A 27,492-nucleotide genomic window follows, 5' to 3' on the forward strand; every position below is an offset into this window, starting at 1 on the left:
AAACCACTAAGTCCCAGCTGAGTTCTGCCTTAACTGGTCCTTACTGGTCCCACCACCCCATTCCGCGTTCCAGTGACCCGTACTGGTCCATACTGGCTTATACTGGTCTATCCTGGTTTATACTGGTCTGTACTGGTCTGACCTTGATGGAGATGCTGAAGTGCCCCAACCCCCTTAACTGGTCCTTCCTGGTCCCACCACCCCATTCCGTGTTCCAGTGACCCGTACTGGTTTATATTGGTCTATACTGGTCCATACTGGTTTCTACTAATCTATACTGGTCTATACTGGTCTGTACTGGTCTGACATTGACGGAGATGCTGAAGTGCCCCCAACCCCCTTAACTGGTCCTTACTGGTCCCACCGCCCCATTCCCCGTTCCAGTCACCTGTACTGGTCCATACTGGTTTATACCGGTTTATACTGGCCCATACTGGTCTATACGGGTCTATACTGCTTTATACTGACCTGACCTTGATGGAGATGCTGAAGTGCCCCCAACCCCCTTAACTGGTTCTTACTGGTCCCACCACCCCATTCCCCGTTCCAGGGACGCGTACTGGTTTGTACTGGTTTATACTGCTCTACCCTGGTTTATACTGGTCTGTACTGGTCTGACCTTGATGGAGATGCTGAAGTGCCCCCAACCCCCTTAACTGGTCCTTACTGGTCCCACTGCCCCATTCCCCATTCCAATGACCCGTACCGGTCTGTACTGGTTTATACTGGTCTATACCGGTCTATACCAGTCCATACTGGTCTATACTGGTTTATACTGGTCTGTACTGGTCTGACCTTGACGGAGATGATGAAACGCCCTCAACCCCCTTAACTGGTCCTTACTGATCCCACCACCCCATTCCCTGTTTCAGTGACCCGTACTGGTTTATATCGGTTTATACTGCTCTACCCTGGTTTATACTGGTCTATACTGGTCTGACCTTGATGGAGATGCTGAAGTGCCCCCAACCCCCTTAACTGGTCCTTACTGGTCCCACCACCCTGCTCGCTGTTCTAGTGACCTGTACTGGTCCATACTGGTCCATACTGGTCCGTACTGGTTTTTTACTGGTCTATACTGGTCTATACTGGTCTGTACTGGTCTACACTGGTCTATACTGGTCTATAATGGTCTGACCTTGATGGAGATGCTGAAGTGCCCCCAAACCCCTTAACTGGTCCTTATCGGTCCCACTGCCCCATTCCCCATTCCAGTGACCCATATTGGTCTATACTGGTCCATACTGGTTTATACTGGTCTATACCGATCTATACTGGTCTATGCTGCTCTGTACTGGTCTGACCTTGATGGAGATGCTGAAGTGCCCCCAACCCCCTTAACTGGTCCTTACTGGTCCCACCACCCTGCTCCCCATTCCATTGACCCATACTGGGTCGTGGTGGCAAGAACCCCAGCAGGAGCCAGGTGGGGTCTTCCTGCCATTGGATGAGTGCTCTGGGAGGTCAGGGCTGCTCACAGATCCAGATCACACCAGCACATTTCCAAGAGCACTGTCAAATGGGAAGGACAAAGCACAATTATTAGGAAGGAATGGAGCTTTTCTCAGTCAGTGTTTCCAGTTTCCTGCTCCTGAGGAATCTGGGGGTTGAGAAATGGAAAAGAAACTCTCATGTTGGACAAGTCACTGAGACTCCTGAGCTGTAACTTGGAATGCACAAGTGCTTCTGTAAGCAACTTCCTAAAGTGCTTTTGGCCTCTGCTCTGCTTTTGACAGAAGCAGCATCACTTCTGCTGGACCCATCTGTTTTTTCTTTATCTGCCCTTTTCCACCTGCCTGAGGTTTCTCTCAGGTCAAAGTGAGAGCACAGACATTTGGATGGAGTGCTGACAGGGAAGTCATGAATGGATTTCTGATGTTGAATCTACTGTTTTGAAATCAGAAAATGTGGTGCTGAAGTCATCGTTAGCCTTTGAGAGGGAAACAGGAGAAAAATCGGATAAACTTGTTGCTAAAAATGAGCTGCTTCAAACTGAGGTTGACCACCTTCAAAGTCTTGTTGCACCAGAGTGCAGAGAGAAAACTGTTGCTAAAAAAACAGGCTCCTGGTTTGGTCAGGCAACTTCATAAACCAGTGTCTTACCCTGGCATTGAGACTTGGGAAACCACAGAGAACCCTGATTCTAAGTCTCAGGAGAGAAAGAAACAAGGAGAATTTGAAGTTCAACTGATGTTTCTAGAGTCTCCCAGCTTTCCTCACATTAATGAAAATAGACTGAGTGATCCCTGTGATAATGAACAAAGGGAAGATTATTCTTTACCTCCCTCAATTTCCTTTGTGCCTGATACTGAATCCACTAAAAAATCTTGGACTCAAAAAGAGAACCCGACCCAGAAAACAATTCATTCTGATTCAAGTGGTTTAAGAGCAGAAGCATTATGGCGATAAACCTGGACAAATTAAAAGCCAACCAGTGAAATCCTATCAATATATCACATACCTTGGGATTCCACTTTGTTCTCATCAACAGTTAATACAATTTCCAATGGATATGGGGACAAAATGTTCGCAGCAAAATGCCAAAGATGGGATTAAAACCCAGACAAAAAAGAATTAAAATCACTGGAGAAAAAGAAGAAACCAGTCTTCAACCAAGAGCTTCACCCTGTTACTGTTTTGTTGATATTACCTTTTTGCTTTTTATTCTAATAATCATATTGTATGTTAAAATTTGGATGATTATGAAACAGTCAGCTCACTGATTACCCCCATCAATACTAGACGATGCCCACAGTATACACCCGTCCCAGCCCCTCCAGGAGCCCTCAAATCCCATCCTGGTCCCACAGGACACTCCCAACTTCCCCTCAAACACTCCGAGGCCCCCAGATTGACTTCCAGATCCAGAAAACTCTAGCTGCCTGCCCATGGAGTGCCCAGTGTGGCCCACCAACTGCACCACAAAGCCAAAGCTTCCAGGCTTTCTTTCCTGGGAATTAGGGCTGTTGTTTCCTATTTTCAGCCATGCCTCCCAACTGATAGCCCAACTCCCAAACTGCTAGCATGCCTGTTGATACAGAATTGTTAAAATAAACCTTGCCAGTATATGTTTTCAGACACCGATTATTTAGTGTCGTTTCACTTTAATCCACCCCAAGGGAATTATTAATAAAAACCTGAGTCACCCCCTCTCCCCTTTTCCTGGGGCGGGTTGTAACACCAATCAGCACTGACTCCACCCAGTAGGCATAGCAAAGGAAGTTTCCTTTTGGTTTAGGGTTTAGTGTTAGGGTTAGGGTTAGGGTTTAGGGTTAGGGTTAGGGTTAGGGTTAGGTTTTGAGTTAGGGTTAGGGTTAGAAAGGGTTAGGGTTAGGGTTAGGAAATTTAGGGTTAGAGTTAGCAAAAGTTAGGGTTAGGGTTAGGTTTAGGGTTAGCAAAAGACAGGGTTACTGTTAGGGTTAGGGTTAGGGTTAGGGTTAGGGTTAGGGTTAGGGCTATGGGTAAGGGTTAGGGTTAGGAAGAATTTGTCTCAGTGCGCGATCTAACAATCGTGGTTTTAGCCCATTCCGGACACGCAGCGGTGCCCAATAAACCCCTCTCAGGCTATAAGCCCGATTCATTGCCCACCGCTGTCAGAATCTTTTGCTTTTTCTTTTGGGCCTCTGCTTTTGCTGTTGCTGTTCAGTTGCGTGTCTGGCAGAATACCCACCGCCGTCCGGTATGTACTCTGCTTCTATAGAGCACTGTCCCCTAACCCCAACATTAAAAGAGAGACTGGAAACTATGCGCAAACCCTGTTCCCTAACCCTAACCCTAACCAAGAGACTGCAAGCTATGCGCAAACCTTTTTCCCTAACCCTAACCTTAAAAGTGAGAAAGTAAGCTATGCGCAAACCCTTTTCCCTAACCCTAACCCTAAAAACGAGACTGCAAGTTGTGCGCAAACCCTCTTCCCTAACCCTAACCTTAAAAAAGAGACTGCAAGCTATACGCAAACCCTTTTCTCTGAACCTAACCATAAAAAAGAGACTGCAAGCTATGCGCAAACCCGATTCCCTGACCCTAATCCTAAAAAAGCAAATGCAAGCCATGTGCAAACCCTGTTCCCTAACGTTAACCTTAAAAAAGAGACTGCAAGCTATGCACAAAACCAGTTCCCTAACCCTAACTTTAAAAAAGAGACTGCAAGCTACTAGGGTTAGGATTAGGGTTAGGGTAAGGGTTAGGGTTGGGGTTAGGGTTTAGGGTTAGGGTTAGGGTTAGGGTTAGGGTAAGGGTTAGGGGTTAGGGTTGGGGTTAGGGTAAGGGTTAGTCAGAATCTGTCTCAATGCGCGATCTAACCATCGTGGGTTTACCCCATTCCAGGAACGCAGTGGTGCCCAGTAAACCCCTCTTGGGCTATAAGCCCAATTCAGTGCCCACCGCTGTCAGAATCTTTTGCTTTTTCTCTTGGGTCTCTGCTTTTGCTGTTGCTGTTCTGTTGCGTGTCTGGCAGAATACCCACCGCCATCCGGTATGTACTCTGCTTCTATAGAGCACTGGCCCCGCCCACTGGCTGGAGTCAAGAGGTGGAGTCCGTGTTGATTGTTCTGCGTCACTGGCTCCGCCTCCTGGGCGGAGTCAGTGCTGATTGGTGTTACAACCCGCCCCAGGAAAAGGGGAGAGGGGGTGACTCAGGTTTTTATTAATAATTCCCTTGGGGTGGATTAAAGTGAAACGACACTAAATAATCGGTGTCTGAAAACATATACTGGCAAGGTTTATTTTAACAATTCTATATCAACAGGTATGCTAGCAGTTTGGGTGCTGTCATACCACAATGTGACACAGAGATAACCTTTGGGGGGGGAAAGAAAATGCATAGGGGAGAGAAAGGCAGGAGAAGAGCAAGGGAGAGTAAGAGAAAGAAAAGCTGAGAGTGGACAGATGCTGGACACGGGGTCCAGCGATGCTTCCATGTCTGTCAGTTGAAGTGGTGGCCTTGATCTGCCGGGGGTGAAGGAGGGAAGTCCCCATACTCCAAGAAGTTATGAGTTATAGCCATGATTAGTGTCACAGACCATGCCTCGAGCCTCCAACATCTCGAGGGTTGCAGTCTCTCTTCTAAGGTTAGGGCATAGCTTGCAGTTACTGTGTGGACCAATTGTCAGAGACTGAAATGGTTAATGATTTCTGCATTCTAGGAGACTTTTCAGGCTTTTGACTTGCATGATACCTCTGATGAGCAGTCGGGCCCCTCCCTCCCTCCAGTGCTGACGGTGTGAAGCCCTGCAAAGGCAAGAGCTGAGCTTACAGGTTTTTGACTGTTGATATATCTGATGAGGAATCAGGCCCCTCCCTCCCTCTGCTATGAGATGTTGGGGTTAGGGTTAGGGTTAAGGTTAGCAAGGGTTAGGGTTTAGGTTTTAGGGTTTACGGTTGGCGTTCCTGGAATGGGGTAAACCCACGATAGTTAGATCGCGCATTGAGACAGATTCTGACTAACCCTAACCCTAACCCCAAACCTAACCCCTAACCCTTACCCTAACCCTAACCTTAACCCTAACCCGAACCCTAACCCTAACCCTAACCCTAACCCTAACCCTAAACCCTAACCCCAACCCTAACCCTTATCCTAACCCTAACCCTAACCCTAACCCTAGTAGCTTGCAGTCTCTTTTTTAAAGTTAGGGTTAGGGAACTGGTTTTGTGCATAGCTTGCAGTCTCTTTTTTAAGGTTAAGGTTAGGGAACAGGGTTTGCACATAGCTTGCATTCACTTTTTTAGGATTAGGGTCAGGGAATCGGGTTTGCGCATAGCAACACTAACCCTAAAAAAGAGACTGCAAGCTATGCGCAAACCCCGTTCCCTAACCCTAAAAAAACCCCTAACCCTAACCCTAACTCTAACCCTAACCCTAAACCCTAACCCCAACCCTAACCCTAACCCTAACCCTAACCCTGATTCTAAGTCTGAGGAGAGACAGAAACCAGGAGACTTTGAAGTTCAACTGATGTTTCTACAGTCTCTCAGCTTTCCTCACATTAATGAAAATTGGCTCATTGAGGATAATGAGGATGCAGCTTCTGCTATGGGGAATTCTAAGCATTCTGGGGTCGGTAAGACAACCTGGTAAGTAACACTTGAGTGAATGGGGGGTTGTCTTGGGGGCTTGTTTCCCTTCTCTTTTCTGTCTCTTGGTTTCTCATTTTGTTTGCTACTTTCTTTGGAATAAATGTTGTTTTGTTCAGCTTTCAACTGTGTACTGGTTTCAGTTTTGGCAATCTCCCTGCTGCCACGGTCCAGGGGGATGGGAAATAGGACTGAGCACTGCAATAACGGTTCTTGGCACAGTTGAGGGTTCCTGCAGCAATGCCACTTTATTCAGGGACAACAGGGGTTTAAATAAGGGGTTTAAAGTCTGAGAGGAGGATTCTGAACTGGGGAGGAGCATGGGACTGACAACTCAGGGAAAAGTGTGATAGGAAGACAGGGAAAAGGTGGGTGGAACTTCGGAGTTCCTCTTTACCTCTTTACTCCTGACGGGGTACTGCGATCCCCCTACACCGTTGACTCTGATGTCAGTGGTCTGGGCTGGCCAGCTGTACGACCAGTCCTTGGAGGTAATTATGGTGACATCCGCCCCCATGTCGAGTAACCCTTCCACCTTGACTTTCTGAGGGTGCCTAGGTTGAGAAAAGTAGATGAGACATGTTAGAAGAGGGCGAGAGGTCTTCACCGAGGTTGTCCAGTGGACTTCCCTCAGTGATCCCTCCCTCCGCTCCTCATCTGGGGACACCACGCAGAGCAGCTCGTCGGTGGAGACCATCTTCACCACGGGGAAGCGGTCCTCCAACTGCACGGGAGGGAGATGCACAGTTAGGCATATAGCTATATTTGTGTTCGTTAGTCCTGTCAGGAGAGTAGGCACTACAATTATTCCCTTAGCCACTGCTGAAAAGTGCGATATCATGAGGTAAGTCTTATCTGGATCGACCGGGGCAGATGGTCTAACCCTGACCTGCTCATAGGAGCTTAGGTGAGTAGACAGGTGAGTAACGGAAAGGATTATCCAATTTAGGGGAACACACTGGTTTTTAACTGAGATAGGGTCTGCTGAATTTAAAGGATCACACTGAACGGGAATGAGGTCTTTCGGAGGCTCTTGGGTAATGGGGTAGCTGGGCGCGGTGTTGGGCGCAGGATGGAGCGGAGAACAGGGGTTATTTGTGTTGTCGCGCCCCCCTGGGCGCTCTGCTCCCCGTTTCCCTGATGTTCACAGGAGCAAGGGCGAAGATTGGGCAAAGATTGGAAGGTTACCCTTTTCCTCAGCTCTGGGGACCTCCTGGGGGGAAGGGGCTCACCATTGATATTGGTCATTGACCTACAACTAGAAGACCAATGGCGGCCCTTCCCACACCTCCGACATAGGGTCTTAGGCAAATTTGGTTCGGGGACTAACTTAGGACAATGTTTTTTGAAGTGTCCCTTTTCACCACAATTGAAACATGATTGGGGACCCATGAAAGTGGCAGCCAATAGACGCGCTTTATGGGAATTGGAACCTATATTTTTACAAGCGTCTATCATTTCGAGTAGGGAGGGATCCTTTAACATCTTCAAAGCTTTCTGACAGTCCTCATTCGCCTTTTTGATAACCAATTTATTGAATAAAATTTCCTGGCTCTCTTTTTGGTGGACCTGCCTGCTGATTGCCTCTTTTAGCCTGGTTATGAATTCTACAAAAGGTTCTTTTGGGCCTTGGTTAATAAGTGTGAAAGAAGGCGTCCGCACATAGGCATCTGTCACCCTTTTCACGGCCTCTAATGCCAATTCTTTAGTCGCTTCTAAAAATTTGGGGTCAATTCGAGCTTGATCCCCCCTACTCGAATAGTTCCCCTCCCCATAGAACATGTCTATTGCCTGCTGAATTGGGATTCCCCTTCTTTCCATTTTGTCATTGACATATGCAGTGATTAATTTTTTCCATTCTGCCTCAAATACTGAGGACTGTACTGTTGTAAAGAGTCCTCCTATCACTGCTCTTATGTTGTAACGTATCAGCTTATAGGCCAGGAAGAAGGATTCTAGCAACTCGATGGTGAAGGGTGCCCCCAACCCATACTCGACGATGACCTTTTTCATATCTTTTAGCATGTCGTTACGAGGGAAGAATGAGACGCTCAATATGAGAATCAGCAAGCTTCGTTTATTGATCATTGCTAACAGCTTAATATATGCTTTATAATTAGTTCATACATATTGCAAAAGCTAAGCTCATTATTGGTTCTGCTTAAATGTTGATCTCACCTCTTACTCATTTCTTTGTTGACACAGGTGGTACTCAGTTGCTTTTTGTTTTGCTAATCACAATGTCCTGTTTACCAGCTAGCTAACAGGGTACAAGGGCACTGTAACCTCGCTATCTAAGATGTTCCCACTGCCTAGGCAAGCCGTGTTCTATAGCCAATTCCCTACAACCACTCTGGGACCCTTCCTTCCTCTACATAGATGGGAAATGCTTTTAGGAATTCAGTGTCTTTAGCGCTAGCAGCCTCCTCCCTGAAGGCTCTCCAGATATCTGGTAGCTTAAGCTACCATTCAGGGGAGTGCTGCATTAAGTCTATGTCCGGTTCAGGGTGGTGGCAGGCGGGGTAGGCCTCGGTGGTGTGAGGCCTATGGGCGCAGCCATCTTGCCGGAAGGAGGTCCTGACCTTCGCCTTGACCCTGTCCTTTGCCACCCTTCTGCCCCTTGAAGGTGATGTATCCGGGGAAGAGGTGGGGCTGGAGGAAGTGGGTGTGCTCGTGGGCATGCTGGGGGAGGGATCTCTGATGCAATCAGGTGGAGGCGGAGGCGGCCTGGAGGGTGGTGCTAAGGGAACCCGCCTCCTCCTTTCCTGCGCTGATTTTTCCCGCGGTGTCCCTTCCCGCCTTTTCTCCGCGTGGTCCCTGGGTCCCTCCTCCTCGACGCCATTTTGAATTCGGCATGATGGTTTCTTCCCCCTCCCTCCATATTGTATGTCTGTCTGCTCAGTGTCCGTCTCTGTCTGCTCAGTGTCCCTCTCTGTCCGCTCAGTGTCTGTCTTGGGGAGGCTGATATTCTTGTTCATCATCTGGTGCTGTAGCACCATCAGAACTAACCTCCATGTGATGAGTGCCTCTTTAGCTATACGGTCCCCCTTATCGCTGTCCCGCCAGAGGCTGTAGCCTATGGCTTGCCACTGCTCTACGCTGGTGTCCTCGGCAAGCTGGTGACCCTTGTGGTCGAGCCATCTGGCGAGTGATTTTGCCAATTTTTTATCTAAGGGGTGACCGTGTTCTATTACAAAGTCTTTTAGGCGCCTGTATACAAATTTTTGGGAGGTTGAGAGTGTGAGTCCCATGTTGATGTTAGTCGGGTCTCAACAACAGTCTCTTGATGGAAAGTCCTCCCTTTGGTGTTCTACCGGGCTGTGGGTGTTAGGGTAGGGTGAGGAATGTCCTCAGCAGTTCACCTGTCTGGTGCGTCGACCCGTGCAGCTACCGCTGAGCCCACAGCCGTCCGCTCTGCTGAGGAGGACCGGCGGGGACGATCGCCTCTCCTGGCGTCGCCTGAACCCAGGTGAGGACACAGGAGTTCTCTCAATATGAGAGTCCTCAACTGTGCCCCACGTTGGGCGCCACTTGCCATGGTCCGGGGGCATGGGAAATGGGACCGAGCACTGCAATAACGGTTCTTGGTACAGTCGAGGGTTTGTGCAGCAATGCCACTTTATTCAGGGACAACAGGGTTTTAAATAAGGTAACTCTGAGGGGAGGATTCTGAACTGGGGAGGAGCATGGAACTGACAACTCAGGGAAAAGTGTGATAGGAAGACAGGGAAAAGGCGGGTGGAACTTCGGAGTCTCCAGGAGAAAGGGCCAATGGGAGCTCTCTTTGCACTGCAGCGAACTGTAGCCAATCAGTGGCAGAGGAGCGGGAAAGCAGGGGAGGACAGGGTGACAAACAACTTTGGGCAGGAAAATCTGAGGGAGAAAGGGGAACAATATGGAGGTATAACAAACTTCATAAAAATTCAACAGTAAACTGGGGTACATAAAACTCCATGACAATACAGCAATAAACTGGGGTAAAACTGGGGAACAACTGTCAGTCCGGTGGATAAATTGTCCAGTGTATAAAAGTCCATCTAGTTCCCATAGATGCTTCTCCATGCCACATATCTTTCCCAATTGGTTTTTTCTTCCACCACACCCTGCTACATGCAAACATAACAAACGACAGCATCAGCAGATGTCTTTCCATTCCTCTTTCCCTTCCCATTCTCCGTTCCTCTTCCCTTCCCATTCCCACAGCCAACACACTATTTCACTTCTCACTTTAACAAAGCTCTTTTCTCCTTCAGACCCCTCAAAGGTGCCAAGGCCACATAGGAGGCCACACACAAACAGTACTCCTCTTCCCACTTGACTACACCTTCTCCCTCACTGTTCTACAGGGAACACCAGGAATCTGCTGGCAGAGGCCTCTCCTTTCCCATCAGTAGCTCAGCACAAGGAGTTAAAGGAGCTCAAGCCTTAGGCCACAAGAGCTGACAGCGAGGAAACTTTGGGAGCAAACTAATGCTGCTAACACGGACCCAGCTGAATCCAGCACACAATCACAGAATCCAAGAGTCCTTCAGCTTGGAAAAGACCTCCAAGCTCACTGAGTCTTGTGCAGCCCCTCCCCGACCGCCTGCAGGGACTGGATGATGCTTTGCACAAGCACCAAAAGGAATGTTGTGAAAGCCATGGCCTGCAGGAGGACACAGAGAAGGGCTTGGTTGGGGCTGGGAAGGAGGGAGCTGGCGCTGGGGGAGCGGGGATGGAGCCTCGGGGATGTGGCGCAGCAAGGACAGGGGCCCAGGCAGCTGGCAGGCGGCAAGGCCTCACCCCCTGCCCCAGCAGCAGCACCGGGCCCTGCCCAAGGCGCTCCTGCCAGGGGCTGGGCCATGCAGGCAGGGGCAGAACCCACTCCCTGGGGCGGCCTTGCTACCCTGACCCTCGTCCGGCCCAACCTCTCCCTGTGTGCGTGCTCCCTACAGCACAGGCTGCACTGGGCAGCATCCCCTGATGGGCCCTGCAGAGCTGCCCCACGGGGACACTTCCCTTTTATGTCACAGGTGCCACAGCCTGTCCCAGCCAGCCCTGCCCATTTTCCCCACCCCGGCTCAGTGACTCACAGTGGCCCCTGGCAACCAAAGAACCAAAGCCCCACACCCCCAGAGTGCAGCCCTACCCATGTGCAAGGGGCCCCCAAAGGGTTCCCTGCACAAAGCAGCCCCTCCAAATCCTTGTCAGATAGAAAACTGGGGGACATGACCCTTGGATGCTTTTAGTACAGAGATACAAGCTTTTCTTGAATAATGGAGGGGGTCACTTTTTTATTAATAATATTTACAGTTATCCATTTGGGGACAGGATGTCCTACAGGCTTTAGGACCAGCTAAGACGTGTCTTAGAACTTCCCATTTGCTTAAACAATGTAAGACTTTCTTCTTAACAGAACAATCTCTTATTAAACAAGTTTTCTGAGGCCTGTAAGCTAATTTCTTGAAGATGGGTGCATGATACACTCTCTATTGGTTTCCATGTATCATCTACATTCTCTCTCCTACAACTAATTGTAGTCTTAAAAGAAAAGAAAAGACTGCTACCATGCCAAGAAAGCAAACCCCTTTGTTGATTAGGATTTTTATCTAAGAAAAACTTCTGATTTACGAAGCCATTAAGGATGGAGATCCTCTCTCATTTCAGTGCCATTGTGACAATATGGGGCCTCATGTAACACATGGAACAGAGAACACTGCACATTCCCAAACAATCAAGGGGCCATTGTAACACTCCAGGGTCTCATGGAAGACGCAGGCCGCGCAGAGAGACCTCAAATCAGAGGTTTGGGCAATCCTCAACCAGAGGAAGTTCAACAAGGGGAAGTGCCAGATTCTGTCCCTGTGATGGGGCAACCCCGAATGTCCAGACAGACTGGGAATGATATTCTGCATAGCAGCGCTGGAAAATGGCCTCTGGGGTCCTGGTGGATGACCAGTTGGCCAAGAGTCAGTGGTGCTCTGGCGGGGGCTCACTGCTCGGTCACAGGAGGGTTTTCAGACACACGAGTCCTTCGCTTGCACACAGACACAGACAGTTCATGGCAGCAGGGGCAGTATCTCCTGGGGTTCCTGCTGCCACGCCAGGAGCCTGGATGCACCTAAGCCCTTGTGGGGTGCCACCTGCTCTGCCACTATCTGAGATGCCCCACCGCCTGAGAGATGGAAACGAGGAGCTCTGTCCAAGAGAAGCACATCCCAGAGCTGCACGCATGGGCTTTGCTGGGATTTAGAACCGTAAATGCAATGTGACACCGAGACACTCTTTGTCCCACATATTTTCTAGGTCTCCCCAGGAGGTTGATGGCAATTGTTCTTGCTCAGGGTCATCTCCCCACACCAACAGCAGGTGTGTGCTCAAGACTTGTCTGTGCAATGCAAACAGATACACGCTGTCTAGTTCTTCCGGTCTCTCCAAGGAAGGCAAAAGAATCTCTGTGTGCCGGGTGAGAAGCCAGTGCTGGAAGTTGTGGTTCTATTGTGAGTGCCAAGAGCCGATGGCAGGTCTGTGATGAATGCCCTGAGGAGATGACCTGGGTTTTCCAGTGCACATGGCAATAGATCACACCCTGCTTTGGTGGTCATTTATGTCCTTCGGAGGTGACAGAGATGGGAAAGAGAATGAAATTTTTGAATGTGCCTCTGAGTGCCACTCAACCTGCTGCAAATGTGCAGATTCCAGTACATCCAGTTCAGGTGTGAGAGGTTGTTCCCTGGTCCTCTGAGCAAGAAGAGCTGGACGAGGGACACAGCAGAACTCGCTTACTGAGACTGCATCTCCATGAATCCCAAAGTAAGTGCGAGGGGTTATGCCACATCCGAGTTTTCTCAGGGGAAGGTGTTTCTCCCATACATTGCCTCCCTGTGGCACTGGTGCCACAGCCCCCGACAAAACCACAAGTGGTCTTTGTGCCTAGCAAAAGTGCTCCTACTGCTAGCAGGGATGTTCCACGGGAAAGGCCAGGAGAGGTTGAGCCCGGAGGGCACTGAGCCCGGAGGGATGTTCTGCCTCTTGCGCCCCTCGACCATTCTCGCAAGCCCAGCCCGGCCCCGCCGGTTCTACTGTGCAGAGCACGGACCGCTGACGAGCTGCCGCCGCTGTCGCCTGGCCTCTGCCTCCAGCCGGCACCCGAGGAGAGCCCGAGAGGCGCCGGCGCCTGTCCCAGCCCCGGGGCGGATTTGTTGGAGGAGGACAGGGGAGGAGGGAGAGGAAGGTAGAGGAGGTCCACCAGGAGCAGAGAGTCGGGGCTGGCGGGGGCAGCGAGGCGCCGGGAAGCGGATCGGCGACTGCGGCGCTGTCGGGGAGCGGGGCTGGCGGCGCTGGTCGTGATTTTGATCTGTGCGCAGGGCTGGCGGCGGGAGATCGTATCCATTCCTACCGGCAGCTCCCGGGTCACAGCCCCGAGCTCCCCGTACGCGCTGCTAAATTGTCCAGAGAGCTGCGGGCGCCAACGGGGTGGTTGTTGGTGACGGGAGACGGTCTTTCCTCCGTCCTCTGGCTCTCTGGACCCCATCATGGGAACGCGGCTCTGTATTCCTGGGCCCTGGCGGACACGGACTCATTGACTCTGTCGTCTTCAGAGATTTCAGGGGATTCTCTTAGAAACAAAACTCGGTTAATTGGTTCTACGGCAGAGCAAATTAGCACCCCTATGAAAACACGGCTTTTCATTCCTACACAGAGCGCAGGCTTGCGACAGAATGCCTGAGTGCAAAGTGATTTATACAGCACAGGGCAGCGCAAATCTGGGCATCCTGCAGTCAGCTGCCATGTGTGTCCCTAGCTTCTCTTGAGGTATCGTCTCCTGGTTACTCTGATCCACTCCAGGCAGGAGCCGCGATTCTCTGGTTCATGAAGATCTTTCTCTTTGGATAGCAGGAGGGGTTCTTGCCTTGCCTAGAGTGTGGAAAATACAGAGAGTAAGGGTCCGCAAGATTTGGAGTGTCACTCGTCAAGGATCTGAACACTACATCTCGGACGTGTTCTGAAGAAGCTGTGAAGGCAGCCAGTGCGAAGGAGCGAGGTGCAACCAAGCCAGACCAAGTGTTAGAGGTGGTGAGAGAGGAAAGCAAAGCAGTAAGAAAGGAAAAACCTCCAGCCATGTGGCCCTGGCCTCAGGAAGGATGGTTGCAGGACCATCCTTCATTAGCCTCTCAGTAAAAATGCAGAATTCTCAGCTTCCTCTAAATGTGTTCTCTCTCCTCTGATACTTAAGATGGTAGAAAATTTTCAGGAGCACACAGGCATAAGGAGGGTGAACTCGATAATGCTCTTCCACCTGGGAAGCATGTGAAAACCTCTGTTTCCTGTGGTGTGATGGGTGCCTGGGATCCCTCTGGACTTGGTTTAGGGAAGGGGCTGGGTGTAAGGGTCTCCATCTGCCAAGCCTCCAGACCTTCAACTGCCGTGGGTGGGCCAGGGCTCTCCTAGCCCCACCACTCGCAAGCAGCACTCTGGTAGTTGCCCCATGTGCTCCCTGCATGTGCGTCAGGGTCTTCATCCTGTTCCCTGCTCATCCCTCAGTACATTCCCTAGGGCATATGCTCTCGCCATCACTGGAGCTGGGATATCCAGCAGCCCTGCTGGAGCCACGTTCCTCTCAGACTTTGCGTTTTCGCAGAAGAGAAAGGCAAATCTAGAGACACCGGGCTGCTGCCCAGCAGGGCTCATCTCCCTTTCCCGGGGAGCTGGGAGAGAGGCATTCTTCCCAGGCAGATGAAGAAGGACAGGGGGAAAGCCACAGAAGCAGAGGAGACACGTGTTCCCCGAGGAAGCTGCAAGCAACCCAGAGAGCTGAGGACAGCACGGGAAGATGTGAAAGGTGCAGAAGGGTAGAAGCCCGGAGTTCCCAAAAGCACATCAGTGGGTGTGCAGCAGAGCAGGCGATTGCAACTGGGGAGGGGAGGACTGCACTGCGAGCTGACCGGGAACAATCTCTGCCCATGAGTGAGACCCCAGAGCCAGGCAATGCTCAGAATGCCATCGGCTGGGGGAGCCAGACGGGCTGCTGCTTGGGGAGGGAGAAACCCAAAGAGAGCATTTGAGGTACTGAAAGTACAGTTCATTTCTCAACCCTCCTGCTTCCTTTGCTCCCCCTCTAAGAGATTCGTTTCTGGCAGCTCTCTTCTCTCGGCACAGGGTGGAGATTTCTGACACTCTCGGCAAACAGGCAGGTTCGTCTCAGCATGAATTTGGGCTACAGCGTCGTCACTTTCTGCCTGGTACACCTCCTCTCTATATCCCAGCTTTTCATAAATGCATTCTTTTTCCTCCCAGGAAATAGTCAACTGCCTTTTCAGGCCCCGTGGGGGAATACAACTGAATAGAGAAACATCGCTGCAGATCATGTACTTGCTGTCCTTCATGTATTCACTCCAGGCGATCTTACTTCTCTAAAGAAATAAAGAGGGAAAGAAGAGAAAGCTCAGGCCTCCTTCTCTCTCTCTACTCGCCACTTCAACTTCGCTATCCCTCTCCGTCTGTCCTCTCCTCCACATGCTGCCACCAAAAGATATCTCGGTTCTCTCTGCAGTCACACATTTCTCCTTTTCTAAAGAAAATCACGAGATCATTCCAAAGCTGCTCCAGGTCTATCAAACTCTCATCTCACTAACTTTATTAATGCATCCCTTTCAACCTGCAGGCTGCCTCTGGCACGACTTCCAGTTTTCCCTGGCTGGCAACATATTCAAATCTCTCTGTTTGCAGTGGGCCATGGCTTACGGGGGCTGCGATACACCGGGAGACCGATCGACGTCTGTGGGGAGCGGAGCTGTCAACGGGAGCATTTCTGCTGGAGACAAATAGCACCTTAGTTTTAGACTTGGGCTGTGGCACCAGTTCTACGCCGAAGCAGTGCATGGGTGAAGCACCTGCCCATGAGAAATCACGGTATGGCATCTCCCACCCGCTTTGGACCAATGGAGATACAGTCTCCGTGAGGAGATCCCAGTTGTGTCACTTCTCCTGCTCAGAAGACTAGGGAACACCTGAAATACGTATGCTTGTCCTGAAAACAGAGAGTTCTAACTATTTGGGCAGCCTGGAGAAAACTGGAGGTCGTGCCAGATGCAGCCTGGAAGCAGAATCTGACGCATTATTAAGTTTAGTGAGATGAGGATTTGATAGACCAGGGGTAAATTCAGTGTTCTAGCACTGGTGCCTCTTGCGCTGCGCTGTGCTTTTTATGTCACTTGGCACCCAGGTACTCAAGCCTGTTCTCTTTGTGTGGCTGAAAACCCTGTTTTAATAGAAGCGCTAATACCCAACTAGTCTCCATGATGGTACCCGGAGAGCCAGAGGACTGTAGAAAGACCATCACCCGTCACCCACAGCCGCCCCGTTGGCGCCCGCAGCTCTCTGGACCATTTAGCAGCTCTCTGGACCATTTAGCACCGCGGAACTCGGGGCTGTGACCCGGGAGCTGCCGGTAGGAATGGATAAATTCACCGTTTCGTATGTTGGCGTGTGAGCACTTGGTGATTTCACTGCTCTCGCTGGTCTCTACCAATGGGTCCTGCTGCACCTGGGCTCTACCTGAAGACACTGACAGGGAGATGAAGAAAAGCCGTCGGAAGTGTTTTTGCGCTGGATGTTTTTTCCCAAAACAAAGGGCACAGCAGCAGTCAAGCCAATACGGAGAAGAATTTTAAGAGGATATAAAGGAGTGTAGTAGTTGAAATGTCCATTAATATTTGCTGGAGAGAGGTGAGCGGAAAAGAGAAGTGGATTGGTGAAGTCACTGAAGAATGGAAAGCTGCAGGATTAAGCCTCGGGGCTGGGACAGGCACCGGTGCCTCTCGGACTCTCCTCCGGTGCTGGTTGGAGGCGGAGGCCAGGCGACAGCGGCGGCAGCACGGCGGCGGTCCGTGCTCTGGGCCGTAGAACAGGCAGGGCCGGGTTGGGTGGCAGGGGTGGTGTTTGGCATCGAGGATCTTCAGATTGACAGGCCATGTGCTTCTTACACCACCATCGTCTCTTCCCTCCCATCTCTCTTTTGGCACGTGGAGACTCCTGAATTGTCCTCCAGGGCAAGCGCTTGAGAGAATGGTCGAGGGGCGCAAGAGGCAGAACATCCCTCCGGGCTCAGTGCCCTCCGGGCTCAACCTCTCCTGGCCTTTCCCGTGGAACATCCCTGCTAGCAGTAGGAGCACTTTTGCTAGGCACAAAGACCACTTGTGGTTTTGTCGGGGGCTGTGGCACCAGTGCCACAGGGAGGCAATGTATGGGAGAAACACCTTCCCCTGAGAAAACTCGGATGTGGCATAACCCCTCGCACTTGCTTTGGGATTCATGGAGATGCAGTCTCAGTAAGCGAGTTCTGCTGTGTCCCTCGTCCAGCTCTTCTTGCTCAGAGGACCAGGGAACAACCTCTCACACCTGAACTGGATGTACTGGAATCTGCACATTTGCAGCAGGTTGAGTGGCACTCAGAGGCACATTCAAAAATTTCATTCTCTTTCCCATCTCTGTCACCTCCGAAGGACATAAATGACCACCAAAGCAGGGTGTGATCTATTGCCATGTGCACTGGAAAACCCAGGTCATCTCCTCAGGGCATTCATCACAGACCTGCCATCGGCTCTTGGCACTCACAATAGAACCACAACTTCCAGCACTGGCTTCTCACCCGGCACACAGAGATTCTTTTGCCTTCCTTGGAGAGACCGGAAGAACTAGACAGCGTGTATCTGTTTGCATTGCACAGACAAGTCTTGAGCACACACCTGCTGTTGGTGTGGGGAGATGACCCTGAGCAAGAACAATTGCCATCAACCTCCTGGGGAGACCTAGAAAATATGTGGGACAAAGAGTGTCTCGGTGTCACATTGCATTTACGGTTCTAAATCCCGGCAAAGCCCATGCGTGCAGCTCTGGGATGTGCTTCTCTTGGACAGAGCTCCTCGTTTCCATCTCTCAGGCGGTGGGGCATCTCAGATAGTGGCAGAGCAGGTGGCACCCCACAAGGGCTTAGGTGCATCCAGGCTCCTGGCGTGGCAGCAGGAACCCCAGGAGATACTGCCCCTGCTGCCATGAACTGTCTGTGTCTGTGTGCAAGCGAAGGACTCGTGTGTCTGAAAACCCTCCTGTGACCGAGCAGTGAGCCCCCGCCAGAGCACCACTGACTCTTGGCCAACTGGCCATCCACCAGGACCCCAGAGGCCATTTTCCAGCGCTGCTATGCAGAATATCATTCCCAGTCTGTCTGGACATTCGGGGTTGCCCCATCACAGGGACAGAATCTGGCACTTCCCCTTGTTGAACTTCCTCTGGTTGAGGATTGCCCAAACCTCTGATTTGAGGTCTCTCTGCGGGGCCTCCGTCTTCCATGAGGCCCTGGAGTGTTACAATGGCCCCTTGATTGCTTGGGAATGCGCAGTGTTCTCTGTTCCATGTGTTACATGAGGCCCCATATTGTCACAATGGCACTGAAATGAGAGAGGATCTCCATCCTTAATGGTTTCGTAAATCAGAAGTTTTTCTTAGATAAAAATCCTAATCAACAAAGGGGTTTGCTTTCTTGGCATGGTAGCAGTCTTTTCTTTTCTTTTAAGACTACAATTAGTTGTAGGAGAGAGAATGTAGATGATACATGGAAACCAATAGAGAGTGTATCATGCACCCATCTTCAAGAAATTAGCTTACAGGCCTCAGAAAACTTGTTTAATAAGAGATTGTTCTGTTAAGAAGAAAGTCTTACATTGTTTAAGCAAATGGGAAGTTCTAAGACACGTCTTAGCTGGTCCTAAAGCATTTAGTTTAGGGGTTAGGGGTCGGATAGATCAATCAGAGATGCTATGAAGCCTGCTAAGGGAGAAGACCACTCCGTGAAAATGACTGCCCCTCCCAGAAGAAATGGACGCTAGATGGCAGTCTTGCTCCACGAATAAAATCCAAGAGGCTATTTGACCCTAAAATCAGAAGAGAATTTTGGACTGCTTGTGAAGGGGAGGGTCTTTCAAGTATCACTGTATTTATACTCTGAAATTTATACTGATTCTTTGATTCATGCATGGCAGAGTACCCCCATGAATCCCCAGCTGGCATATTAAAGAAATGTTCGATCCAATGGTTTCTGGTCATGGGATTTAATTCTTTTGTTTTATCCCTTTGATTCCATGAAGTTCCAAAGATATCCCACGGTTTGTTTAATTCCATGAGGTCCCGCACATCCCAATGATGTCCCTTAAGTCCCTGGTTTCTGTAGTTTCCCAGGGAACATTTGCTTCTATGAGGCAGGGCAGTGCCACGACGGCCACTTGATTCCGTGAGTTCCCCCAGTCTCCCAGCAGTCCTTTGGTTCCATGAGGCCCTGCAATGTTGCAGTGGGTTGACCTTACCTGGATGCCAGGTGCCCACCAAGCTGCTCTATTGCTGCCCTTCCCAGCCAGACAGAAGAGACAGAATAAGATGGAAAATTATTTCTACCTTGAGATCAGGCACTTTACTAAAGCAAAAGCCAAAGTTTGCGCATGCATAAGTGAAGAGGAAAATAAAAAGATTTTTCTCTCTACTTCCTGTCAGCAGCGATACCTGGCCACTTCATGGGAAGCAGGGTTTCACCACACAGAGAAGCCGCTCAGAAGGCATGTATTGTAAAAAAATGGATTTTCCCCCTTTCCTGTTCCTTTCCTGAGCTCTTGTCGCTGAGCTGACGCCATATATTCTGCAATGTCCCTTTGGTCCATTTGGCTCAACTGACCTGTCTGTATCGCCTCCCATGATCTTGCCCCCGATTCAGGGGACAAAGCTGACAATGCAGATGCTGCACCAGCCCTGCTCAGCAGTTGCCAAAGCACTGGTGTGATTAACCCCTTTGTAGCTCCCAATGCAAAGCACAGCACTGTGACGCCTGCAGTGAGAAAATGAACTCCAGCTCAGACAGACCCAACACATGTGGGATTCTGAAATGTCTCAGGGTTCCTTTGGTTCCACGATGCCCCTCTCAGACCTGGCAGTAGAAAAATAAATCAAAAAATTGAGAAGAAATCATCTTAAAGTCATGCTAAGCCTGTCTTCTACAGTCCAGAATCTATATATGTGTGACTGCAGATACTTGGGATGAGGGTAGATGCTCAGAGGAATTCATGGGTTTGATCTAGGAAACCTGTCCCAAAGTTTTCACTGCCTTTTCCTCCTTGGACATTTCCTGATGCCCGGAGGAAGCTCATGGCCAACAGCAGCTCCATCCCCCACTTCCTCCTCCTGGCTGCAGCTCTTGCACTTCTGCTTCTTCCTGGGCATCTCCCTGGCTGCCCTCCTGGGCAACGGCCTCATCCTCAGCGCTGTAGCCTGCCACCACCACCTGCACACCCCCCAGGGACTTCTTCCTGCTCCACCTCTCCCTCACACACCTGGGCTGCATCTGCACCACTCTCCCCAAAGCCATGACCAATTCCCTCTGGAACACCAGGGGCATGTCCTACTCAGGATGAGCTGCACAGGTGTTTTTTGCTTTTCTTCTTGATCACAGCGGAGCTTGCCCTTCTCACCATCATGTCCTATGACCGCTACGTGGCCATCTGCAAAGCCCTTCACTACAGGACCCTCCTGGGCAGCAGAGCTTGTGCCCACGTGGCAGCAGCTGCCTGGGCCACTGGGAAGCGGGTCTGACCCTGGGGCTGCAGGAGCTGCCGCCTGAGCTGATGATCTCCTGAGCAGTCCAGACATGCAGTCACTGTCCCTGTCCTCTATTACCTCCCTTTCTTGCTGCAGGACCAGAAACGACTGTGCTGCTCTGCTGGGCTAGGGCGGGGCAGGGAGATGGGGGCACCAGGGAGGGGCTGGTCTGGGCAGTTCCAGTGACTAGAAAACCCCAATGTTCATCTGAAGTGTAGGAGTGGGCAGGGTGGGAGCATTACAGGGCTGAGGTGGCTCCAGGCTCTGGGAGTGGTAGCAGGAGCCCAGGGAGACACTGCCCCTGCTGCAATGAACTGCCTGTGTGTGTGCCAGGGAAGGACTCGTGTCTCTGAACACCCCCGTGTGTGCATCAGTCCAGCTCAGGGTTGGACACCTCTCAGAGCCCTGACACATTTCTCTGTGTGACTCCAGGAAAACCCCCGCTGTGCCAGGGAGTTACCAGATCCTTTGCTGTCACCCTCCTGGTGTCCTGTGTAATGATGAAACTAGAAAAGGTGATCATCATACTCTGGTAATTTTCTAAGAGGAGAAATGTCACTGCTGGAAAGAAGTGTCACTGCTGGAAAGAAGTGTCACTGAAGAGGTGAGAAGAGGGAACATCATTGTTTCCTTCAGTCTGTTCCACAGCAGGTTCCCCTGGAGCCCCAGGGACACCTGCGGGAAACCCAGAGGGGCAGAGAAAGGGTTGCCTTTGGCTCTTGCTGTGCTGCTCAACTGGGTCGGGCTCCTGGCACACAGGGAAATCCTGGCAAGCGGGCAGCACTGCAGAGAGACAGCTCTGCCCAGGAGCAGCTCCTCTGCACAGCCCAGCAGGGCCGAGGGCACTGCCTGTAGGCACGAGAGAAGAGAAGAAAGGCAAAGGGAGGTTAAAGGCAGCAGAAAGATGGGAGGTGTTCAGCTGAGACACAACTTGGGGACACAACTTCACACTCCTCTGCAGAGTGAGTCTACAGGTGCAGGGCAATGTCGCTTGTGTTCCTCGAGGAATCTCCTAAAGCTACCACATCCCACAGCCTTGCACATCTGTCAGGACTCTCCCAGTTTCTCTGTTGCGCCGGAGGAGGATGTTCTCCAGGGCAGGCCTTCCCTGCAGCACCGTCAGAGGGACAGCGCAGGTGGGCTCCTTCTCCCAGGGATGGCTGTGGGGTGGGAAGGTGGGGGTGCAGCCAGGGATGCCCGGGGCTGTCCTGCAGAGCAGGGTCCCTGTGCTCTGGGGTTCTTTGTGCCAGGGCACGGACTTTGCTGCCTGCTGGGGTCAGGTCTCATCCTGCCTGGGTAGTTGCCCACCCCTCGGCAGGGAGAAGCTGTCAGTGGGTGGTGAGAACCCCAGCAGGAGCCAGGCAGGTTCTTCCTGCCGTTGGATGAGGTGTGTGTGGTCAGGGCTGTGGGAGGTCAGGGCTGCTCCCAGATCCAGATCACACCAGCACATTTCCAAGAGCACTGTCAAATGGGAAGGACAAAGCACAATTATTAGGAAGGAATGGAGCTTTGCTGAGTCAGTGTTTTCAGTTTCCTACTCCTGAGGAATCTGGGGGTTGAGAAATGGAAAAGGAGTTCCCATGTTGGACAAGTCACTGAGACTCCTGAGCTGTAACTTGGAATGCACAAGTGCTTCTGTAAGCAACTTCCTAAAGTGCTTTCAGTCTCTGCTCTGCTTTTGACAGAAGCAGCATCACTTCTGCTGGACCCATCTGTTTTTTCTTTATCTGCCCTTTTCCACCTGCAAAAAGAAAAGTTGCCCAGTCAGTGCGCTGCAAACAGGCAGGTTTCTCTCAGGTCACAGTGAGTGCACAGACATTCAGATGGAGTGGTGACAGGGAAGTCATGAATGGATTTCTGATGTTGAGTCTACTGTTTTGAAATCAGAAAATGTGGTGTTGAAGTCATCGTTAGCCTTTGAAACAGGAGAAAAATCGGATAAATTTGTTGCTAAAAATGAGCTGCTTCAAACTGAGGTTGACCACCTTAAAAGTCTTGTTAAAATTTGGATGATTATGAAACAGCCAACTCACGGATTACCCCCATCAATACTAGACAATGCCCGCAGTATAAAGGCATAAAACCCTCCCAGCCCCTCCAGGAACCCTCAAATCCCATCCCGGTCCCACAGGACACTCCCAACTTCCCCTTAAACCCTCCGAGGCCCCCAAACTGCCTCCCAGACCCACAAAAACCCACAAGATGCCCCCAAACCCCTCCCAGTTACCTCCAGCCCTCCCAGAACCTTTCAAACCCTCTCCTAGTTGCCCCCTTCCCCTTGAGTATGCCCCCAAACTCTCTCCCAGTTCCTTCCCACATCCCCGACGATTCCCCAAAACCCCTCACAGCTGCCCCAATCTCCCCAACCTCCCTCCCAAACCCCCAAACTCCCCCAAACACCTTCCCACTTACCCCCACGACCTCCAACCCCTTCTCAGCCTCCCCATTCCTTCCCAAAGCCCCTCCCAGTTGCCAGCCCGTCCCCCAGGCTCGGGTGAGGAGGTGCCCCAGGCTGACGGGCCCGCCCAGGCAGGGGCGGTTCCAGCAGCATGTCAGGAGCCACCCCCTGCCCCGAAAGCTCCCGCCCGCCCTGGAGCCGCCTCAGCTGCCCCTGCAGGGGAGAAATCCAGGTCAGAGCAGAGCAGGGGGCAGGGCCAGGCTGGGACCTCGATGGATGGGGGCACTGGGAGAGCAGGGGAGAGACCGGGATGGGCTGAGGGGACACTGGGGGAGAGGGGAGACACTGGGATGGGCTGAGGGGGCACTGGGAGGGAGAGGGGAAAGTTTTTTGCCCCTTTCCTGGGCACTTGAACACCCTCTGCACCCCCATTCCTGGCCGTGCCGGCTGTCCTTCCCCCCCAAGCCATGAATGATGTCATTGCCAAATTCTGCTGGGCCCCTGTCCTTGTGCCGGTGAGTCACCCAATAGAACGTCGAAACTTCCGCGGGGGCTGCCGGAAGCGGGGCGGTGATGGCGGGGGAGGGGAGGATCAGGATTGAACCCGATTGTTCCCGATCGATCCCGGCCCCAGGGTCTTCCCCCACCGCGCTGTTTTTCAAGTGCGGCCCCAACGAGGCCATGGTGGTGTGGGGTGAGTTCAGGGGGTCCGGGGGCTCCTGGTGACCCCTCCGAATCTCCCCCAAGACTCTCGGGAACTGCCCAGATCCCCCCAAGAATCCTGGGGACCCTTCGCCTTTCCCCCTCCTCCCCCAAATCTCCTGTGCATCCCCTTAACCCTTGAAAATCTCCTGGGACCACCTCAGACCCCCAGGAAAATGGGGAAAAAATAGGGAAAAATCTGGGAAAATCTGGGAGAAATCTGGGAAAATGGGGACAAACTGGGGGGGAAATGCTGGAAATTCTGGGGAAAATGGGGGGAAATGGAGAAAAATGGGAAAAAATCCCAGAAAATGGGGAAAAATGGGGAAAGATTTAAAAAAATGGGAAAAAGTCTTGGGAAAATCTGGGAAAAATGAGGAAAAAATCTGGGAAAATGTGGAAAAAAAGGGTGAAAATCCACGAAATGGGGAAAAATGGGGAAAGATCAAAAAAATTTTGGAAAAATGGGGAAAATATGGGAAATTCTGGGAAAAATCCAGGAAAATGGGGGAAAAAATCTGGGCAAATCTGGGAAAAATGTGAGAAAAAATCGGGGAAAATATGGAAAAAATGGGGAAAAATATCTGGGAAAATCTGGAGAAAAATGTGTGAAAATGTGTGAAAATGTGGGAAAAATGTGGAAAAAATGGGGAAAAATCTGGGAAAATGGGGGGAAAATCTGGGAAAATCTGGACAAAATGGGGGAAAATCTGGGAAAATGTAGGAAAATTGGGAAAAATCTGGAAAATGGGGGGGAAATGGGGAAAAATTCAGGAAAATGTGGAAAAATGGGGGGAAATCTGGGAAAAATGGGGAAAATGGGGGGAAATGTGGAAAAATGGGGAAAAATGTGGAAAAACTGGGTTAAACTGGGAGGAACTGGGAGAAACTGGGCCAGAGGGAAAGGGATGTTGCCATGGAAATGTGAGCCCGCCCCTCCCCCACCCGGCCCAGGGCCCACGGGGGGGAGAACTGGGTTAAACTGGGACATACTGGGAGGCACTGGGGGGGACACTGGGAGTTACTGGGAGCTACTGGAAGCTACTAGGGGGGACACTGGGGTTACTGGGATGGACACTGGAGTTACTGGGAGCTACTGGGGGGGTCACTGGGGTTACTGGGATGGACACTGGAGTTACTGGGAGCTACTGGGGGGGTCACTGGGGTTACTGGGATGGACACTGGGGTTACTGGGAGCTACTGGGGGGGTCTCTGGGGTTACTGGGAGTTACTGGGAGCTACTGGGGGGCGTACTGGGAGCTACTGGGAGCTACTGGGGTGGACACTGTGGTTACTGGGAGTTACTGGGATGGACACTAGGATTACTGGGAGTTACTGGGAGCTACTGGGATAGACACTGGGGTTACTGGGAGCTACTAGGAGCTACTGGGCAGGTCACAGGGGTTACTGGGGGGGTTGCTGGAGATACCGGAGGCATTACTGGGGTTACTGGGAGCTACTGGGAGCCACTGGGAGCGGCCTATCCCCCTCCCTCCCCAAGGTCACCCCAAGGACACGGAGGGGGGGGAGGGGGGGAAGCCCTACCCCCTCCCAGTCCCTCCCAGTCCCTCCCAGTCCCTCCCAGTTCCCTCCCAGTACCTGAACTGGTCACACAGGGAGCGGTTCCAGGTCCCCCCTCCAGTTTGGGCCCCCGGGGTTTTTTTTGGGACCCGGTGACGTCACTCGGGGGGAGGGGCCACAAGGGGGCGGCCCCTCCCCTCTCCCTTCCCAGTACAGACCAGTAAGGGACCAGTAACAGCCCCAGTGGGGGGGGGAGGGGAAGGAGGGAACACTGAGGGTGGGGATGGAGCAGGATGGTCCTTGAGCGTGGGGGAAGGGTAGGAGGTTCCCTGAGGGTGGGGGAAGGGCAGGACCGTCCCTGAGGGTGGGGGAGGGGTAGGCGGGTCCCTGAGGGTGGGGGAGGGGCAGGAGGGACCCCGAGGTGGGGGGAGTGGCAGGAGGGTCCTGAGGATTGGGGAGGGGCAGGGAGGGACCCGGAAAGTGAAGGAGGGGCCCTGAGGGTCCCTGAGGGTGGGGGAAAGGTAGGAAGTTCCCCGAGGGTGGGGGAGGGGCAGGAGAGTCTCTGAGGTTGGGGGAGGGGTCCTGAGGGCCCCTGAAGGTGGGGGAGGGGCAGGGAGGGCTCCTGAGAGTGGGGGAGGGGTAGCAGGTTCACTGGGGGGAGGGGAAGGAAGGGACCCTGAGGGTTGGGGAGGGACAGGAGGGACCCTGAGGGTTGGGGAGGTGCAGGAAGGGGGGGGAGGGGCTTTGGGGGGGCCCTTAAAGGTGGGGGGAGGGGCTGAAAGTGGGTCCATCATTGGGAGGGGACACGCCCACCCAAAACCCAGTAAGTCCCAGTGGAGCTCCCAGTTCAGGGAGGGGGAAAGGATGCAAAAGACACGCCCACTTGCAGAGGCTATGGCCACCTTGGGATGGGACACGCCCACCAGGGAGAGACCACGCCCACCTAAAGAAGGGACACGCCCACCCCCAAACCACTAAGTCCCAGCTGAGTTCTGCCTTAACTGGTCCTTACTGGTCCCACCACCCCATTCCGCGTTCCAGTGACCCGTACTGGTCCATACTGGTTTATACTGGTCTATCCTGGTTTATACTGGTCTGTACTGGTCTGACCTTGATGGAGATGCTGAAGTGCTCCCAACCCCCTTAACTGGTCCTTCCTGGTCCCACCACCCCATTCCGTGTTCCAGTGACCTGTACTGGTTTATATTGGTCTATACTGGTCCATTCTGTTTTCTACTAATCTATACTGGTCAATACTGGTCTGTACTGGTCTGACGTTGACGGAGATGCTGAAGTGCCCCCAACTCCCTTAACTGGTCCTTACTGGTCCCACCGCCCCATTCCCCGTTCCAGTCACCTGTACTGGTCCGTACTGGTTTATACCAGTTTATACTGGCCCATACTGGTCTATACGGGTCTATACTGCTTTATACTGACCTGACCTTGATGGAGATGCTGAAGTGCCCCCAACCCCCTTAACTGGTCCTTACTGGTCCCACTGCCCCATTCCCCATTCCAATGACCCGTACCGGTTTGTACTGGTCTATACCGGTCTATACCAGTCCATACTGGTCTATACTGGTTTATACTGTTCTGTACTGGTCTGACCTTGACGGAGATGATGAAACGCCCCCAACCCCCTTAACTGGTCCTTACTGATCCCACCACCCCATTCCCTGTTTCAGTGACCCGTACTGGTTTATATCGGTTTATACTGCTCTACCCTGGTTTATACTGGTCTATACTGGTCCATACTGGTTTGTACCGGTCTGTACTGGTCTGACCTTGATGGAGATGCTGAAGTGCCCCCAACCCCCTTAACTGGTCCTTACTGGTCCCACCACCCTGCTCACTGTTTTAGTGACCTGTACTGGTCCATACTGGTCCATACTGGTCCGTACTGGTTTTTTACTGGTCTATACTGGTCTATACTGGTCTATACTGGTCTACAGTGGTCTATACTGGTCTATAATGGTCTGACCTTGATGGAGATGCTGAAGTGCCCCCAAGCCCCTTAACTGGTCCTTATCGGTCCCACTGCCCCATTCCCCATTCCAGTGACCCATATTGGTCTATACTGGTCCATACTGGTTTATACTGGTCTATACTGGTCCATACTGGTTTGTACCGGTCTGTACTGGTCTGACCTTGATGGAGATGCTGAAGTGCCCCCAACCCCC

At 51.8% G+C, this 27,492-nt stretch overlaps 1 long non-coding RNA gene across 1 annotated transcript; it reads right to left on the reverse strand.

Moving 5' to 3' along the window:
- Positions 1–318: 318 nt before the first annotated feature.
- Positions 319–27,145, reverse strand: LOC127464062 (uncharacterized). Its single transcript, XR_007901129.1, has 3 exons — positions 26,921–27,145; positions 620–795; positions 319–473 (listed from the first exon to the last, which is right to left on the reverse strand). It is a non-coding gene; the product is annotated as an uncharacterized LOC127464062 (long non-coding RNA).
- Positions 27,146–27,492: the final 347 nt, after the last annotated feature.

This window comes from Manacus candei, unplaced genomic scaffold (genome assembly GCF_025592945.1).
Source record: "Manacus candei isolate 608988 ecotype Guabito, Panama unplaced genomic scaffold, ASM2559294v1 h1tg000189l, whole genome shotgun sequence".
Lineage (NCBI taxonomy): Eukaryota > Metazoa > Chordata > Aves > Passeriformes > Pipridae > Manacus > Manacus candei.